General features: G+C 42.5%; 1 protein-coding gene and 1 long non-coding RNA gene across 5 annotated transcripts in view; both read left to right on the top strand.

The window, feature by feature from the left end:
* Nucleotides 1–17,053, top strand: part of RYBP (RING1 and YY1 binding protein) — a 97,257-nt gene that overhangs the window by 53,031 nt on the left and 27,173 nt on the right. The window lies entirely within an intron of this gene.
* Nucleotides 7,113–11,250, top strand: LOC132215197 (uncharacterized). Its single transcript, XR_009448472.1, has 2 exons — nucleotides 7,113–8,429; nucleotides 8,475–11,250. It is a non-coding gene; the product is annotated as an uncharacterized LOC132215197 (long non-coding RNA).

Raw genomic sequence — 17,053 nt, forward strand, 5'->3', positions numbered from 1 at the left:
TAGATTTCTTGAGGATCTAACTACATTTATTGGCAGTTTCTAGAAAGTTCTTGAAAAACCTTAAAAGTGTAGTTTTGAACTCTATATCCAATAGTTTGCTTTCCTCCATTTCTGTCATTGTGTCCTGTTTCTTTGTCTCGGCATTTTTTATGCTTCCCTGTGTTGATAGATTGACTTTCTGTGCTAGGTGTTCTGTAGGGCCCAGTGGCTCAGCCTCCCCAATTACCCGAGGAGGACACTCTTGGTGCACCCCCTTGTGGGCTTTGTGCACAGTCTTGTTGTAATTAAGCCTTGATTGTTGTAGGTATCACTGGGAGGAATTGACCTCCAGGCCAATTGGCTGTGAGAATCAGCTGTGTCTACAGTGGGAGAACCTCTGTGCTGAAGACACCCTTATGGGGCAAGACTTGCTTCAGTGGGACTTTGGTGCTCACTGAGTCTGCCCCCTGAGTGTGTCCCTTATGGATCTGTGGAGTTATAATTGGATCGTCCCACTCTGACCACTGGGTACACTGGCTCTTGGATCTAAGGAGGTGCTAATCTAGCCTCTGCCTGAGGCTACCCTGCAGAAGCCAGCTGTAAAGCAATGCAAGTTGCGCTGGGGCCTTGGGCAGCTGCAGTTTAAGTAATTTTCAGATTACAAAGGGCTGGGCCTTTAATATGCAAAAGCCTCCTTGCAGGGCTCAGGCGGGGCGGAGCCCCAGGGGGTCAGCTGGGGCGGAGGGAGCAGTATGGCTGCTCTCTGTCCTGTCCTCAGAGGCCCAGGCAATTGCTGGGTGTGCCTCTGAGAGAAAGCTGCCCTCGAGTTCAGACAGATGCCAGAGAGTCCCATTTCTCCCGTATGAGTCTGGGTCCCCAGAGACTCGCCCGGAACTGGAGCTCAGAGCCTGAGACTCCCTCCTGATTGAAAAAGACAATCGTGACCTCAGCCGCCAGCCCTCTCCGTACGCACCTCCGCACCTTTATATTTACTTTGCACCTTTGTATTTACTTCCGCACCGCACCTCCTCTGAGTCTTGGTATGCTTTTCTCTTTCCTTCTAGTTGTAGAATTTCCTCTCAGCCAGCCTGCCTGTGGTTCTGGATGATGTCCGTTCTGTCTTTTAGTTGTTGTTTTTTTTTTTTTTTTAATATATTTTATTGATTTTTTACAGAGAAGAAGGGAGAGTGAGAGAGAACTTAGAAACATCGATGAGAGAGAAACATCGACCAGCTGCCTCCTGCACACCCCCCACTGGGGATGTGCCTGCAACCAAGGTACATGCCCTTGACCAGAATTGAACCTGGGGCCCTTGAGTCCGCAGGCCGATGCGCTACCCACTGAGCAAAACCGGTTAGGGCTTAGTTGTATTTTTAAAGTGGTTGTGCGAGGCAGCAATCTCCAGTGTTTACCTATGCCGCCATCTTTGTTTCTCCCAGGACTTTTTAATTTACCAGGAAACTTGACCAGATCTCTAGGCTGCCCTACTCGATTTAAGCATAAATATGTATACAAAGGTAAATGTGCCAACAAGTAACCTCATTTGGTGCAATATAGGAAAATGTGTTAGATTATGTCATCTCTTATTCACATTAGCAGCCTCAACCTCCCCCCAACCCCCGCAGATTTTGGCCTTTAAAGCACAAAACAAAACAAAACAAAACAAAAAACATTTATAGTCCTGGTCACCTAAGAAATGGTCCCATGGGACATGGGAGATCATCTTTTTACATTAGCTTCACTAGTTTACTAGAGACAAATATGGAGATGGCTTCTCATCACAGGCCTACAAACTGGCTGCACCATCCTTAATTTTTGTCTTTGTGGGTCTAGAATTTGTCATCTGGACTAAATGATTTCTCATTTTCCTTAAATACAGAATGTACTTGGTTTATATATTCTGAGGTGTCTATATATTTTGAAGTTTTTGAATAGGTCAGAGCAATAACCACTTCTACAACCTGCAGCCCAGTGAAAGTAAGTCACTTTGGCTTGAGCCACATCAATTCAAACTTCATTTATTCCTTCTGGTGAAGCAAAGGTGCTATTAAGGTTGAATTTGTAAAATATCTTGTTATAGAAACCTCAAAGATGGAATTTGTATTTTAAGCTTTAATTTAAAAAAATACTGCTATAAAATTGCCTATATGTAAGTTAATGTTCTTAGCACATTAGATGACATTTCTCCTGACTAGTAATCAGTTTCTCACTGCCTAGGACATCCACATCAATATCAGAGTAAGCAAATTTTAAAGGTATTTCAGACCTTAAAAAGTCAACATGGAAACACAACTAGATAAGCCTAGTTATTACAGTGCATGGTCACATGAGTATAAATGCAGAGTCTGTGAAGCATACAATGTAGAGCCCCCCCCCCCCCCCCCCCGTCTTTGCTATTGCTGTTGAGTACTCCAGTATAAAGTCCTTTTGTTTTGAAGTGAGCTATGTCAGTTGAAAAGAGGACAAGCAGGGAACCGCAATGGAGAGTCAGGAGCCTCTTGAGCTCAGTGCTGCCTGTGCCTGAGCACCACCTGTGAAAAGGCTTGCTACCTAACCCTCCCCTGGCTTCTGCTTTCTAATCAATACAATGAAAGGCTCATCCTTACCAGACCTCAGCAGTGCCTCCCAGCTTAAATCCTCTGATTTGTGGGCTGTACTTTTTTTTTTTAATAAAAGTTTTGTTTTAAATAAATACACCATCTGAGATAATTAGCGCATATCTCACTGCCTTTTCTCCTTCCACCTCTTAGAGAAAAATATAACAGCCATGGAAATTCCTTATTTAATAGCTGTCATACAAGGGCACAGAGCTCACATTGAGTTCCATATATTGTCAACAGATGGTCATTAGGGCCAATTCAGTGCCAATAGGAATTCCTAATTTGGGGTGTGTAAAGGAGGGAACTTTATGCGGTACAAACAGCTCAATTAATAAGACTGCAGGACGAGGGAACAGCATGGCTCTGAGGTGGCTCTGGGGCTAGATAGCTCTGCTTTCTTCCTTTCTGCTCTGTTGCCAGAGAAATGCAGGCCTCAGTCTTATGTGGAAAGGGAAAGTGTCCTCCCCAGGCTAGAGGGGAGCTGACTTATATAAAGAGAAGTCCCTGCCTCTGGTCCCTGATTGGTCCAAATCTTCATAGTTTGTTTTGATCCAAAAATCACTGTCCTGACTGGTTAATGAATGAGTTAATTTGTGTGTGTGTGTGTGGGGGGTGTAATAGCTGCAAATCGCCTATTGTACAAGGAAAGTCTATAGCCTATTGGTTGAAATAGGATTCCAGGAACTCTTAGAGGTTGGCTCAGGTGGCGAGAACACAGTGCAGGAGGCTTCTCCCGCAGTGCAGTTGGTGCGAGAGGACTCTGTTTAGCACTGGCTGCTGGGCTGTTTATATGTTTGAGCCCAGTTAGCCAGCAGGAGCCCTTCTCAAGAGTGCATTTATTCTTGGGATCAATAATATGTTTTGTGTTCAGTACTCAGATAACAGCAAAGACAGTGTTCTTCAACCCAAAAGCCTTTCTTAACCGGTTTTGAGAGAATTAAGCTCTATTGCTCTAAGGTTTCCAACGGAGATAGTGAATTACCTTCCCCTCTGTGGACCTAGAAGAGCACAGTGATACAGTCCATTCTCTTGTGAATTTAGAAATGCAAAACAAACTGGTAACATAGATGTTCTTTGTACTTGACACCCCCCCCCACACACAATCCAATATGCCCCCCCCCCCCCCAAATACTTAGCGAACACCTACAGTCCTTTCTGTCACTAGTGGTACAGTGCCTTACAGGTATTTTTCCCCTCTAGGGATGTTCCCTTTGTTCACCTGATTGATTGACGACTCCCTCAGTCCTTTTGTTTACTCATCTCTCAGGGCAGAGTTGGTATTCACTCTTTTGTGCCACAACACCTGGCCTCATAGCCATCATCTTCCACATTAAAATTGTCTCCCGCTCCTGATCTTACTTGTCCTCAGAGGACAGGGACTATTGGGCTTGTCACTGTCGACTGTGTATTGGTTGAATATTGAATGATTCATTTATACCCTATTGCTGTGTAATGGTAGACACTTATAGTAAGGGTTTCTATAGTAACAGCAGCAGTGTATCTGGGCACCAAACAGCAGCACACCTTGGTCTCATGGAGATAGAAATACAGTCTTGGCTTCATTAACAGAACACTCAAATGAGTTGAACCCATAACTACTACTACTGGGATAAAGACATTTAAACATGTCCTGAGTGCATACATTCTTTCTGATTGGTGTTTCAGGATTCTTAGGATATATTCCCAGAAATGGGATTGCTGGTCCAATGGGAGTTCCATTTTTAATTTTTTGAGGAACCTCCATACTGTTTTCCATAATGGCTGCTCCCATCTGCATTTCCACCAGCAGTGTACTAGGGCCCCTTTTCTCCACCTCCTTGGCCAGAATTGTCATTTGTTGATGGTAGCCATTCTGACAGTGTGAGATGATACATCATTGTAGTTTTAATTTACATCTCTGATGATCAGTGACGTTAAGCATTTTTTCATAAGCCTGTTGGCCTTCTATATGTCCACTTTGGAGAATTGTCTATTCAGGTCCTTTGCCCATTTATTGATTGGATTGTTTGTCTTTCTTTTGTTGAATTTAATGAGTTCTTTATATACTTTGGAAATTACTCCCTTATCAAATGTATCATTGTTGAATCTGTTCTCCCATACAGTGGATTCGCTTTTCATTTTGTTGATGGTTTCTTTTGCTGTGTAAAAGGTTTTTTAGATTTATGCACCTGTGTGTTGATAGCAGCATTATTTACAATAGCCAAGATCTGGAAACGGCCCTAGTGCCCATCAGTAGTAGATGAGTGAATTAAAACAATGATACACAGTGGAATACTCTGCAGTTGTAAAAAGGAACTCTTACATTTTGCAACAGCATGGATGTACCTGGAGCTTATTATGCTAAGTCAGGGGTCCTCAAACTTTTTAAACAGGGGGCCAGTTCACTGTCCCTCAGACCGTTGGAGGGCCGGACTATAGTTTAAAAGAAAACTATGAACAAATTCCTATGCACACTGCACATATCTTATTTTGAAGTAAAAAAACAAAATGGGAACAAATACAGTATTTGTATTTGCATGTGGCCCGCGGGCTGTAGTTTGAGGACTCCTGTGCTAAGTCAGTCAGAGAAAGACAAATACCATATGATCTCACTTATAGGTGGAATCTAAATGAACAACCTAAACTGATGGACGAAATAGGACCAGAGGTATGGATACATGGAACTGACAGATTTCAGAGAGGAAGAAGGGAGGTGACAGGAAGAGATTAGCTAAAGAACATATATGCGTGTATGCCTAGCCCATGGACACAGACAGTAGTGTGGTGAAGGCCTGGTGGGGGGTGGAGGTGGGCAAAAGGAGGGGAAATGGGAGACATCTGTAATGGTGTCAACAATAATTAAATAAGTAAGTAAATAAGTAAATGAAATAAGACATGTCCTGAGTGATGTAAGGCAATAACCAAATACTGACATGTATTTAGTGGCAAAGAACAGGTCAGTGGAGTCTTTTAACAAATGGATGGATGAGATGATTGACTTAGATTAGATTAGATGGATAGATAGGGCTTCAAAGGAAGTATGTACCCAGAAGACTAAAATGAGATTGCCTTCATTGTCAGTAGTTAAAAGGTTTTAAAGGTCAATACCATCTCTGGGCCTCTCATAGTTTTCTTATTTGGGAAATCGTTGTTTTTGAGAGAATTGATTGAGAGTGTATGAGCAACTGTGTTGAAAGGAGAAAGCAACAAAATAGAAATTTGAAGTGTAGGGAAACCAAACAAATTCTAGGTTTCTAGCTATCTCTCTCGTGATTCAGTCAGGTTAATAAATATGGTGGATGTTTACGAAAGATTTCTTTTTTTTTTTTAATCTTTATTGTTCAGATTATTACAGTTGTTCCTTTTGTCCCCCCACAGCTCCTCTCCACCAGGTCCATACCCCACCCTCTGGCGCCCCCCCCACACTGTCCTCATACATGGGTGTTTGATTTTTGTTCAGTCTCTTCCCACACCCCCACACCCCTTTCCCCCTAAGAATTGTCAGTCCACTCCCTTTCTATGCCCCTGATTCTATTATATTCACCAGTTTATTCTGTTCATCAGATTATTTAGTCACTTGATTTTTAGATTCACTTGTTGATAGATGTGTATTTGTTGTTCATAATTTGTATCTTTACCTTTTTCTTCTTCCTCTTCTTAAAGAATACCTTTCAGCATTTCATATAATACTGGTTTGGTGGTGATGAACTCCTTTAGCTTTTTCTTATCTGTGAGGCTCTTTATCTGACCTTCAATTCTGTAGGTTCTTGGTATTCATCACTTTGAATATTTCTTGCCACTCCCTTCTGGCGTGCAAAGTTTCTGTTGAGAAATCGGCTGACAGTCGTATGGGTATTCCCTTGTAGGTAACTGAGTTTCTTTCTCTTACTGCTTTTAAGATTCTCTTTGTCTTTTGCTCTTGGCATTTTAATTATGATGTGTCTTGGTGTGGTCCTCTTTGGATTCCTTTTGTTTGGGGTTCTCTGCGCTTCCTGAACTTGGAAGTCTATTTCTTTCACCAGGTGGGGGAAGTTTTCTGTCATTATTTCTTCAAATAGGTTTTCAATATCTTGCTCTCTTTCCTCTTCTGGCACCCCCATAATTTGGGTGTTGGTACGCTTGAAGCTGTCCCAGAGGCTCCTTACACTATCTTCATATTTTTGGATTCTTTTTTCTTTTTCGGTTGGGTGTTTTTTACTTCTTCGTACTTCAAATCTTTGACTTGATTCTTGCGATCCTTTAGTCTGCTTTTGGATCTTTGTATATTATTCTTTATTTCAGTCAGTGTATGCTTAATTTCTAGTTGGCTCTTTTTCATATCCTCGAGGGTCTCACTAGACTTATTGAGGGTCTTACTAAATTTATCGGCGGTTTCTAGAAAATTCGTGAAAAACCCATTAAGTGTGGTTTTGAACTCTATATCCTGTAGTTTGTTTTCCTCCATTTCTGTCATTTGTGACCTGTTTCTTTGTCTCCGCATTTTTTATGCTTCCCTGTGTTGATAGAGTGGCTTTGTGTGCTAGGTGTCCTACAGGGCCCAGTGGCTCAGCCTCCCCAATTACCCGAGGAGGACACTCTTGGTGCACCCCCTTGTGGGCTGTGTGAACAGTCTTGTTGTAGTTAAGCCTTAATTGTTGTAGGTATCACTGGGAGGAATTGACCTCCAGGCCAATTGGCTGTGAGAATCAGCTGTGTCTATGGTGGGAGAACTTCTGTGCTGGAGACACCCTTCTGGGGCAAGACCTGCTTCAGTGGGGCTTTGGTGCTCACTGAGTCTGCCTCCTGAGTGGATCTGAGGAGTTGTAATCTGGATGGTCCCACTCTGACCACTGGGTACACTGGCTCTTGAATCTCTAAGGAGGTGCAAATTTAGCCTCTGCCTGAGGCTACCCAGCAGGAGGTATGGAGAAATCTGCAGATTCCTCTTCCTTGTTTGGGGTTTGGAGATGCCCAGATGAGGCCCAGCTGTGAAGCAATGCAAGCTGCTGTGGGGCCTTGGGCCTTCTTTTGGAAGTTCTGGGTCTCTCTGGCCCAGCTGCAGTTTGTTAGGTAATTTTAGATTGCAAAGGGCCAAGGCATTCCTATGCAAAAGCCTCTACCCCAGCTTGGGTGGGGTGGGGTGGGGTCTCAGGGGATCAACAGGGCGGAGCATACAGCTATGGCTGATCCTCAGTCCTACCCTAAGAGGTCCCAGGTCTCAGTGTCCCGGTAATCGCTGCAAGCACCTCTGAGAGAAGCTGCCCTTGAGTTCCACCTGATGCCAGACAGTCCAGTTTCTCCCCGTATGAGTCTGGGTCTCCAGAGACTCACCGGGAACTGGAGTTCAGAGTAGTCGGGAGCTCGTGTCTCCCTCCCAATTGAAAAAGAAAACTGCATCCTCAAGTTGCCACCCCTTTCCATGTGCACCTCCGTACCTCTGCACTTTACGTCTGCACCTCCTCTGAGTCTCAATGTGCTTTTCTCTTTCCTTCTAGTTGTAGAATTTCCACTCAGCCAGCCTTCCTGTGGTTCTGGGTGATGTCCGTTTTGTCTTTTAGTTGTATTTTTGAAGTGGTTGTGCGAGGCAGCAATTTCAGGTGTTTACCTATGCCACCATCTTGGTTTCTCTAGCACTAAATTTATTAAATAAATTTAAGGAAATGTAAGTTTTCTTAGAACATTGAGTGTTCTTAAAGTACTTCATGTTTTCATTTTTAAAGAATTTTACTTAGTATGTACAGTCACATCTTCATGCTAAGTGTGTCTAAAATATTGAAGACTTTAAACCAGCGGTCGCCAGCCGCTGGTCCATGAGGTCCGAAAGGTTGGCCACTGCTGCTGTAGACAGCACCTCCATTGAAACTAGATCCTTCCCTGTCACCAGATGCCCAGGTGGGATAATGAGGACTTTACTAAATGCTTGCAGCCAGCAAGCAGGACACCATGTTGCCAGGTGAGTGCAGGACTTTATACTTTCACAGGGAGTATCCAGCTGTTTATTTGTGGCAGGTGTAGCTGGATCTTAATTTTTCCTATGGGGGTTTTCAGGGTCATTGATTGGCCCAACGGACTGATTTTAAGAGCTTTACTTTCACTTGGAGAACATTTAACAAGGTTTTATTTGGGGTGGGAGGGATGAATTTTGGGAAGATTAGTGGGTCTATAATTTAGAGACAGAGACAAAACACTGTCTTTTAAGGCAAATTAATCAAGGAAATTGGCATCCCCTTCAGAAAACATTTCATTGGCTTCTTAGAAAGAGAATTTTCCTGCTAGAGAACCTAAGCAAATGAAATATTCTCCAGACCTTAATTTATGTTCATTGCCTCTTTTTTCAGTATAAGAGCGCTGCTTACCGACCACCTAATGTCAATTAAGTAGGCAGAATTAAATTATTTTAGGCTTGTTCATATTTGTTTTAAGTGTAAAAAATAGATTCTGGCCATTCAGAGAAGTCAGATGAACATTTTAGCTCCACCAGGTGAAGTCTTTACGCCAAGAGAAAACGACTGAGCAGAGGCTGAGCAGCTAGTGCCAGTGTGGAAGAACTAGGCACTGGGGTCTCAGTTGAATTTATAGAGTTGTGTGTACCTTAAAAAAATAGTATGTAACTTGTGGGATTTTAAAGCCAGAGAATGTGATAATGGCAGTAATCGACAGTGAACTGCATGACTCCTTGCTGTGTTGGCTAACCAGAATGTCATGCTTGCTACTAAAACCCCTTACTTATGATAAATTTATTTGCTGGAACATTATGACCATCACCATTTCGCCCTGAATATTCTGACTGAAACAAATTTGCATTTTTGCAGTTTGATACAGTAGGTCTTTGTTCTTAGGTTTCTGGTGTTGAGATAGTATTACTTTGGAATGGCAGCTCTTGCTTTCATGAAAAAGCAGCTATTCTAGTTACAAGTTTTGTTACTGTTCTATTAAGATTTGCAGCCAATGGGGGAGTTCTTTGAAATATAGACACTGAAAGTTTTGGACTTGCTTTAGTATGAGAAACCATATCTTTTTTGTGGCCTAGACCCGTGGTCAGCAAACTGCGGCTCTTTGGCCCCTTGAGTGTGGCTCTTCCTAAGCCTTAGGAGTACCCTAATTAAGTTAATAACAATGTACCTACCTATATAGTTTAAGTTTAAAAATTTGGCTCTCAAAAGAAATTACAATCGTTGTACTGTTGATATTTGGCTCTGTTGACTAATGAGTTTGCCTACCACTGGCCTAGACTCTAGTTGTCAAACTATGGCTCAACACTTGTATTTTTAAATGGTCGTTAATGTGTCTACATAATCATTGTATTTTGCCTCCTGGCCTTTAAAGCTGAAATAGTTTGCTGACTCCTATTCTAAAGGAATACAATAAATATTGACAGTATTTGATTTAATGTCTGAAGAGTTGGCTGTGAGGTCAGAGCTAGGTTACTTACATTAATTGTTTCACTTCTGGCTTCCTCAAGTTAACCATTATTCCCTTAATAGTAGATCTGATCAGAATGTTTTGTAGAAAATAGTAGATGTATCATCAACCTGGAGCATTTTCTAGGGCATTTTTCTATATTTAAAAATTAATGTGGGATACTTGTGTCTGTTATGAGTTATCTATTGCTGTGTAACAAATCCCCAAAATAGCCATTAAAACACCTTTTTTTCTTTCAGTTTTATTGAGACACAATTGACAATCAGCATGGTATACGTTTAAGGTGTACAGCATAATGACTGACTTACATATATTGTGAAATGGTTACCACAGTAGGTGTAGTTTAATACATCATTTCATTTAGTTACAGAAAAAACAAGTTTTAGTTTTCCTTGTGATGAGAATGTTTAGGACTTACTCTCTTAGTAGCCTTCCAAGGTACCGTTCAACAGTGTGAACTATTGCCATCATGCTTTACATAACATCTCCAGTAATTACTTAGTCTTACATCTAGAAGTTTGTACCTTTTGACCACCTTTATCCAATTTTCACCCCTTTTTTAAGAGTTAGGATTTTACAAATGGTTTGGGCCCAGGCTCCCCAGTGAAGTTTTAGCAAGATGTTGGAATGGGCTGCAGTCCTCTGAAGGCTTGACTGGGGTTGGAGGATCCGCTTTTCAAGACGACTTGCAGGACTTTGCCGAGACCTCTAGTTGCTTGCTGGCTGCTGGCAGGCAAGGCAGGCGTCCTTAGTTGCTCACCACCTGAACCTTTTCTGAAGGCTTTCCAAGTGTCCTCAGGACAGGACTGCTGGCTTTCCCCAGGGGTCCAAGAAGCGCCAGGAGAGAGCCTCATTCCTTTATACTTAAGCTCAGAAATCACTTAAATCATATTCTGTTCGTTAGGTGTATGTCATGAAGGGCGGCTCAAAGCCAAGAAGAAAATTAGGCTCCCTAGTTTTGGGGTGTTTTGTGTTTGTGAAGTGAGAAGTATCAAAGAATTTGGACAGATTTTAAAACCAGCACGATCTGTTTTATTGGTGATAGTGGTAGAAATCGGGGGTAGTATGTTCTTTGGGAGGTGTGAATGGGATCCGTTCTTGTGTGAATGAATGTATTACATTAAGTGTTGGCAGCCTTTCTAGGTAAGTGACAGCGAAGGTGTAGAGCAGGGGTCCTCAAACTTTTTAAACAGGGGGCCAGTTCACTGTCCCTCAGACCGTTGGAGGGCCGGACTATAGTTTAAAAAAAAAAAACTATGAACAAATTCCTATGCACACTGCACATATCTTATTTTGAAGTAAAAAAACAAAACGGGAACAAATACAAGATTTGTATTTGCATGTGGCCCATGGGCTGTAGTTTGAAGACCCCTGGTGTAGAGCATGTATCTTTTGGGTGGAATTAAGAGTACTGGTTTATTTGGGTGGTATATCTGCGTGTGTATTTTGTTGGTGTCCAGAAGAGGATGTGCATTTGAGGAATCTGTCTGCCTTTGTGGGGTGGATTTGGGGGTGGCTTGAGGGGTGTGGGAAGTTTCCCCAGTATCTGAAAGTAGGGTGTTCCTATGAAACCTCCCTTCCTCTTTCTTCCTTTCTCCCCTTTCTTTTTTGTTTTTTGTTTTGTTGTTAATCCTCACCAGCAGATATTTTTCCCATTGATTTTTAGTGACAGTGGAAGGATGCGGGAGGTGGAGGGAGGAAGAGAGGGAGAGAAACATCAATGTGAGAGGGACACATTGATTGGTTACCTCCTGGATGTGCTCCAACTAGGGCCAGGGATCAGATCCAGCCTGCAACTGAGGCACATGCCCTTGGCCAGAATTGAATCCATGCCAACGCTCTAACCACTGAGCAACCAGCCAGGACAAAACCTTTCTCAATGGCATAAATGGTGTAAAACAAAGAAGCAGCTAACCATTAGCCTATATGGAAGAATTTTTGAGTGATAACTTTTGGAACACCACACTTTGCATGCCCATCAACCTAGTCAAACACTACTTTCTACTTTATCCATTACTGGGTGCCCACTAAAGAGACCACTTGGCTACCAACATAACCAGCAGTAATTTCCGCAGCCTTCAAGATTTCCTCTCTGAATATAAACAGCGCGAATGGGGGACGCACACAACTTTTAGCACACACAACGTCTTTATTTCGTACTCCAAGATCAAAATACTTAATCACGTCCAGTTTCACACCAAGCAGCTCTTAGGCTTTGTGATACCTGAGGACAGTGTTGCTGAATAAGTGGAGAAAAAGCCCAGGTCTCACAGATAGGCCCAAGCTCTGGTTCCCAGGGAAGGAGCAGGCCCCTGGTGCACACTGCCTCTATAGTGGCTGCTGCAAAACAAACATCATTTTGCCTTTCTTCATAGAAGGGATTGTTTATTGTGAAATACAGCTACTAATATAGGTCTTGTGTAAAAGCGAGTGGCATATGCAAATTTTCAAAAACTGAAGGGTGCCAGCACTTGGTGTTGCTGGACAGCATTTATAATCACGCACCTGCAATGAGATTGCCCTTGGAATTGTAATGAAAAAAAAAAAAATGTATAGACTCATTACCCTCTTGGTTACTAACTCGGCCTTTGTATCACAAACACTTAGCACATTTTGGAGTTACTAGAAAAAAGGAAAACAGTGAATCACAACTGAGTAGCACTTCCATCCCACCCTCATAGGTTAGCGTGATAGCGACAGCGATCGACACAGAAACAAACCCTGTGGGAGCTGGAAAGCCAGTGAGCAGAACCGGAAAACAGCCACACCAAAGCAGATTCTGCGACCAAACAAATGTGGGATCACTGGGTAGAAACAAAGCTGCACACATTTACCATAGAACTTGAAGGTCTTTAAGGTTTACCCTCCGTTGTGAACCTTAAAGAGGGCTCTGTGAGGTGTGTTTCTCAAATGGATTTCTTCAGGAAGCGTCTGGTTGCACTTTGCCAAACACTACTTGACAAATGCTCTGGGTTTCTGTGAAGTCACAGTATGACTGCAGGGCCAACCTAAATCTTAAAGGGTTTGAAATCTTGTTTATTCCTTAAAATCCACTTGAAGTCTTCCCTTTTAAGGTTTTTTTTTTTTTTTTTTTGCCACACCAACTACACTTATTTTCCTCTTTGCATGAAATTCTGATACACTTTGTGGCTTTTTAGTATTTATCCTGCTGTCGCTATGGTCCTTGTCTTGTCATTTTCTGACAGCATCTAGTAGGGGTCACTTTTGCATTTGGTACATTAAGAGGAGGCCCTTAGAGTTGTATAGATGTGAAACCCTATCCTCCCTGATAAACAGCACAAGACATAGACAAGCATCTCTCTGGCTTTTCTGAAGCACTGTTTATTTCCTCTGTGCAACTGTGCAGGGACAGAATCCGGGCTTCTGGCAAGATCCTGTTGACCCACAGATGGGCTTTTCAGGAGCTTGGTGCCATATGGAAGCTTGACTGTCAGCCCCCTTGTCCAGATGAGTCACTGCCACCTGTGGATCTTGGACTGTGGATAGCCACTCACCTCAACAGATTGGAGGGGGAATTGCTCCGTGCTGCCCTGCTCCCCGCAGTTAAACCCTTGTTCTCCTTATTATTTCCCTGTTTTAAACACATTTATATTTCTCTTAACGCTGCGGGTAGTTTGTCCAGTTTTGCCAAAGCTTAGTCATCAGACGTTCATCATGTTCTTCAGCAGCTGAAAAGGTTGAATGAAACCAATTCTGTTGTTATTCACTACAAATCAGTTTAAATGATAATATTATTTAGAGCTTTGCACCTTCGTAAAAATGAGGGATTGATTTTCTATTATTTCAGAAGATGTGTCATTTGCTAGGTAGGAAACATCTCTTTTATGATTAAGATTTTAATGATTAGCCTGATGAGTCTCCACCCATATCTCTGTCAGTCAAAAATACTGTGTATTTCCTAGCTGGTGTTTGAAGTGAAGGACTTTGGTGTTAAATTACTGTATTTGTCATTCCCATGAGATAATATTTCATGCTTACAGAATGAATATGATTATTGATGTGTTTGTATCTTCTTGAAGTTTTCCTTACTGGATTTTCAGTTTGGGACGTGCATATACATTGAGAAAGCATGGTTGTAGCTCATTTATTAAGAACAGTTAAGTATGGAGGAAGTTTAAGATATATTTTTATGATTGCTTTAATGTAGCAATAACTCATTTGCAAGAACAATTTTCTTTAAAAGACACTTCGAGAAGATGCTGAATTAGTGGTCAGAAGCATTGTAATCTGCTTCTGAAACAATTACATTCTCAATTCTAGTATATTATTTTAAGTAAATGTTGGTTTCCCAAAATGAGAGTGGGTGTGGATGGCTCCTACATTACCAGCAGGAACAATGGACAGCTCCTAGGGCAGGGGTTGGAACATCTGGCCATGAAACCATTTGGTCTGGGTGAGTTAATTGAATGTTGGAACAGAGACAACAGGCTAATGTCTAAGTTGATAATTTTGTATGGACCATGAATTGCTGGGGTCCAAACCCAGCAGGTCCAGGGGTCCCCAAAGGTGTGGACGGAGTCAGCGAAGAAGGAATGACACGGAGACAGCGTTCAGTTGATCAGCAGCCTAGCCAGGATCTCTAGCCAAGTTCTGGTTCGGTTCTCTCACTAGGTTCTCCAGGTTCTCCAACCAGGTTCGGTCGCCAGATTCTGTAGCCAGGTTCTGTTGCCAGGTTCTGTCTAGGTTCTCCAGCCAAGTTCTGTAGCCAGGTTCTGTCCAGGATCTTTTGCCATGTTCTCTCGCTAGGTTCAGTCTCTAGGTTCTGTGTCCTGTTGTCTTGTTACATCTGTATTTATACCAGTTGATTCCAATCCTATCAATCTCTATTCCAAAGGATAGGCCTTTTCTTATCTCCATTCCAGGGAGTAAAGATTATGTAGCTTAAGCATGATTGTTCGTAGTTAAAGTGATTAACTACCTGCCTGGCATTTAGTTAAGGGGTTTTATTCCCTCCCTAACTTCAGGGGAAAATCCCTACCTGGGGAAACAACCTTTCTCAGAGAGGTGACCTTGATTAAAACACATAGCGCCAAGAAGGGGAGCAAACATATTAAGAACAGTATGCCATATACGCCAGGTCCCTTGAAACATATGCTGTGTAGATGTTTCTTCCCTGCAGCGACTGTGTCAAGCAGCAAGGATGGACCGGCTCCTGGCAATGAATGATATTATATAAATAACCAACTGTCCCTTGGCAGTAAAAAGGTTCCCCACCCCTATTCTAGGGTAAGGTTGGCGTACTAGATGACAGTGTCATTGGTGCCTACCATGGCAGTGGTGGCCCAACTTAATGAGCTGCAGGAGTTCTGCATGCTTCTCCAGAGAATCTCGCTGTGTTTTCCATGTTGTGTTCAGTAATATGAGGAATATGCAGAACCGGTTTTTAAACCAGTTTAAATAAACTATTTGGCATGAAGCAGATTTCCTTTTCCAGGAAATTCACTCATGAATCACAGGATGGCATAAGGTTTGTCCTTTTTTTCTTGTTGGAGTACTTATGTAGTGTCAACCCTCTGAGACGCATATTGGTGTAAAACTTGGAAAAATATTCTTCTGTTTTTACTAAAACCGAAGTTTTTAAAACTTTAGTTTGCTTATGAATATGTATATGTGTGAATGTGTAAACCAAAATAACTTTTCTATACTTTGCCCCCCAAGTATTTGGCTGGTCCCAACATTGTATCTTCAACCATATTGAGAAATACGTAGAACAGATACTCTCTCTTTTAACAGTTGGGGAAACTGAGGCTGAAGACTGGTTCTTTGTTGTAAGTCATTCCGCAAATTGATAAAAAGAACTAGGGCTATGCGTTTGCTTTCTTAACATCTGCCACTCTTCACTGGGCCAGTTACATTCAGATTAAGAAATACAGCAAGCAGGTTATCTCCGTAAATACTGCTGCCGTGTCAAACCAGTAGCTGATCTCAAAGTCATTATTGCAATGCACTGAACCCCTTCAGATCTCCCTTCGGTCTAAAGTGCTAGGTAGCCAGCCCCAAGCCACCCTTTCCAGCGCCTGTCCACTGATTTCTAAAAACCTTGCTCACTGGGTCTCCTTCCTGGGCCCTTGTACCTCCGTTCAGACATTAAGACAGCCCCTGGGTATGCATATTTATTTTTAGGGTTTTTTTTGTGTGTGTTTTTAATGGACACAATTTAACAGAATAAGACAACAAACAGTCTCTGCCAGTCATCCAGCTGTGTCAGTTATCATATTGACAAGCTTGTTGGTCCATCCACACACATATTGTAAAAGCCATCAATTATGCTTGTATAAAAGTGCGTCCTTGCCCTAGCCAGTTTGGCTCAGTGGCTAGAACGTAGGCCCCAGGACTGAAAGGTCCCGGGTTCGATTCCGGTTAAGAGCATGTGCCTCAGTTGCAGGCTCGATCCCCGGCCCTGATTAGCAAGTGTGGGAGGCAACCAGCTGATGTGGCATCATGTTTTTCACTCTCCCCAGCCCCCCTCCATTCTCGAAAAAGCAGTGGAAAAAAAAAATACCCCAGGATGAGGAGTAACTAAAAAATTTGTGGTTTTTTTGTATCTAAATTCTACTTCATTAAAATTTACCCTAGGCAACGGCCAGGTCAGCACACCTCAGCACTTGTTTGTTACTCTTCCTAGTCCTCGTGTGTGTGTGTGTGTGTGTGTGTGTGTGTGTGTGTGTGTGTGTGTGGCAGGAGACCACACGACCATAAGCAAGCAGAGAGTAATTGTAGGGATCCCACTAGTCTGACATCTGTCTCATTCCTCCTGGCACTTTCTCCTCTGGCTGCAGAACATGATGTCTTTAGGACCTAGCAGTTTCCTGTGAGTAGAAAGCATTGGATGAGTGCGTGCACTCTGAGAAAATGCTCTCATTAGACCAGAGTTCCCGCTGTGGTCCACACCACGCAGCTTCTGTCAGTGGGATAGCATGCTATTGGGATGGGATGTAAGGGTTTATCATTTTGCACGACTGACCAGGTATTATATTCTTTCTCTAGCTGGTCTGCAATGTGTTTGCTGTGGTGGTGGTGGTGGTGGTGGTTTTTTGTGTTTGCTGTTTTTAGTACAGTGCTTAGGACTGCAA

This window comes from Myotis daubentonii, chromosome 14, assembly GCF_963259705.1.
Source record: "Myotis daubentonii chromosome 14, mMyoDau2.1, whole genome shotgun sequence".
Lineage (NCBI taxonomy): Eukaryota > Metazoa > Chordata > Mammalia > Chiroptera > Vespertilionidae > Myotis > Myotis daubentonii.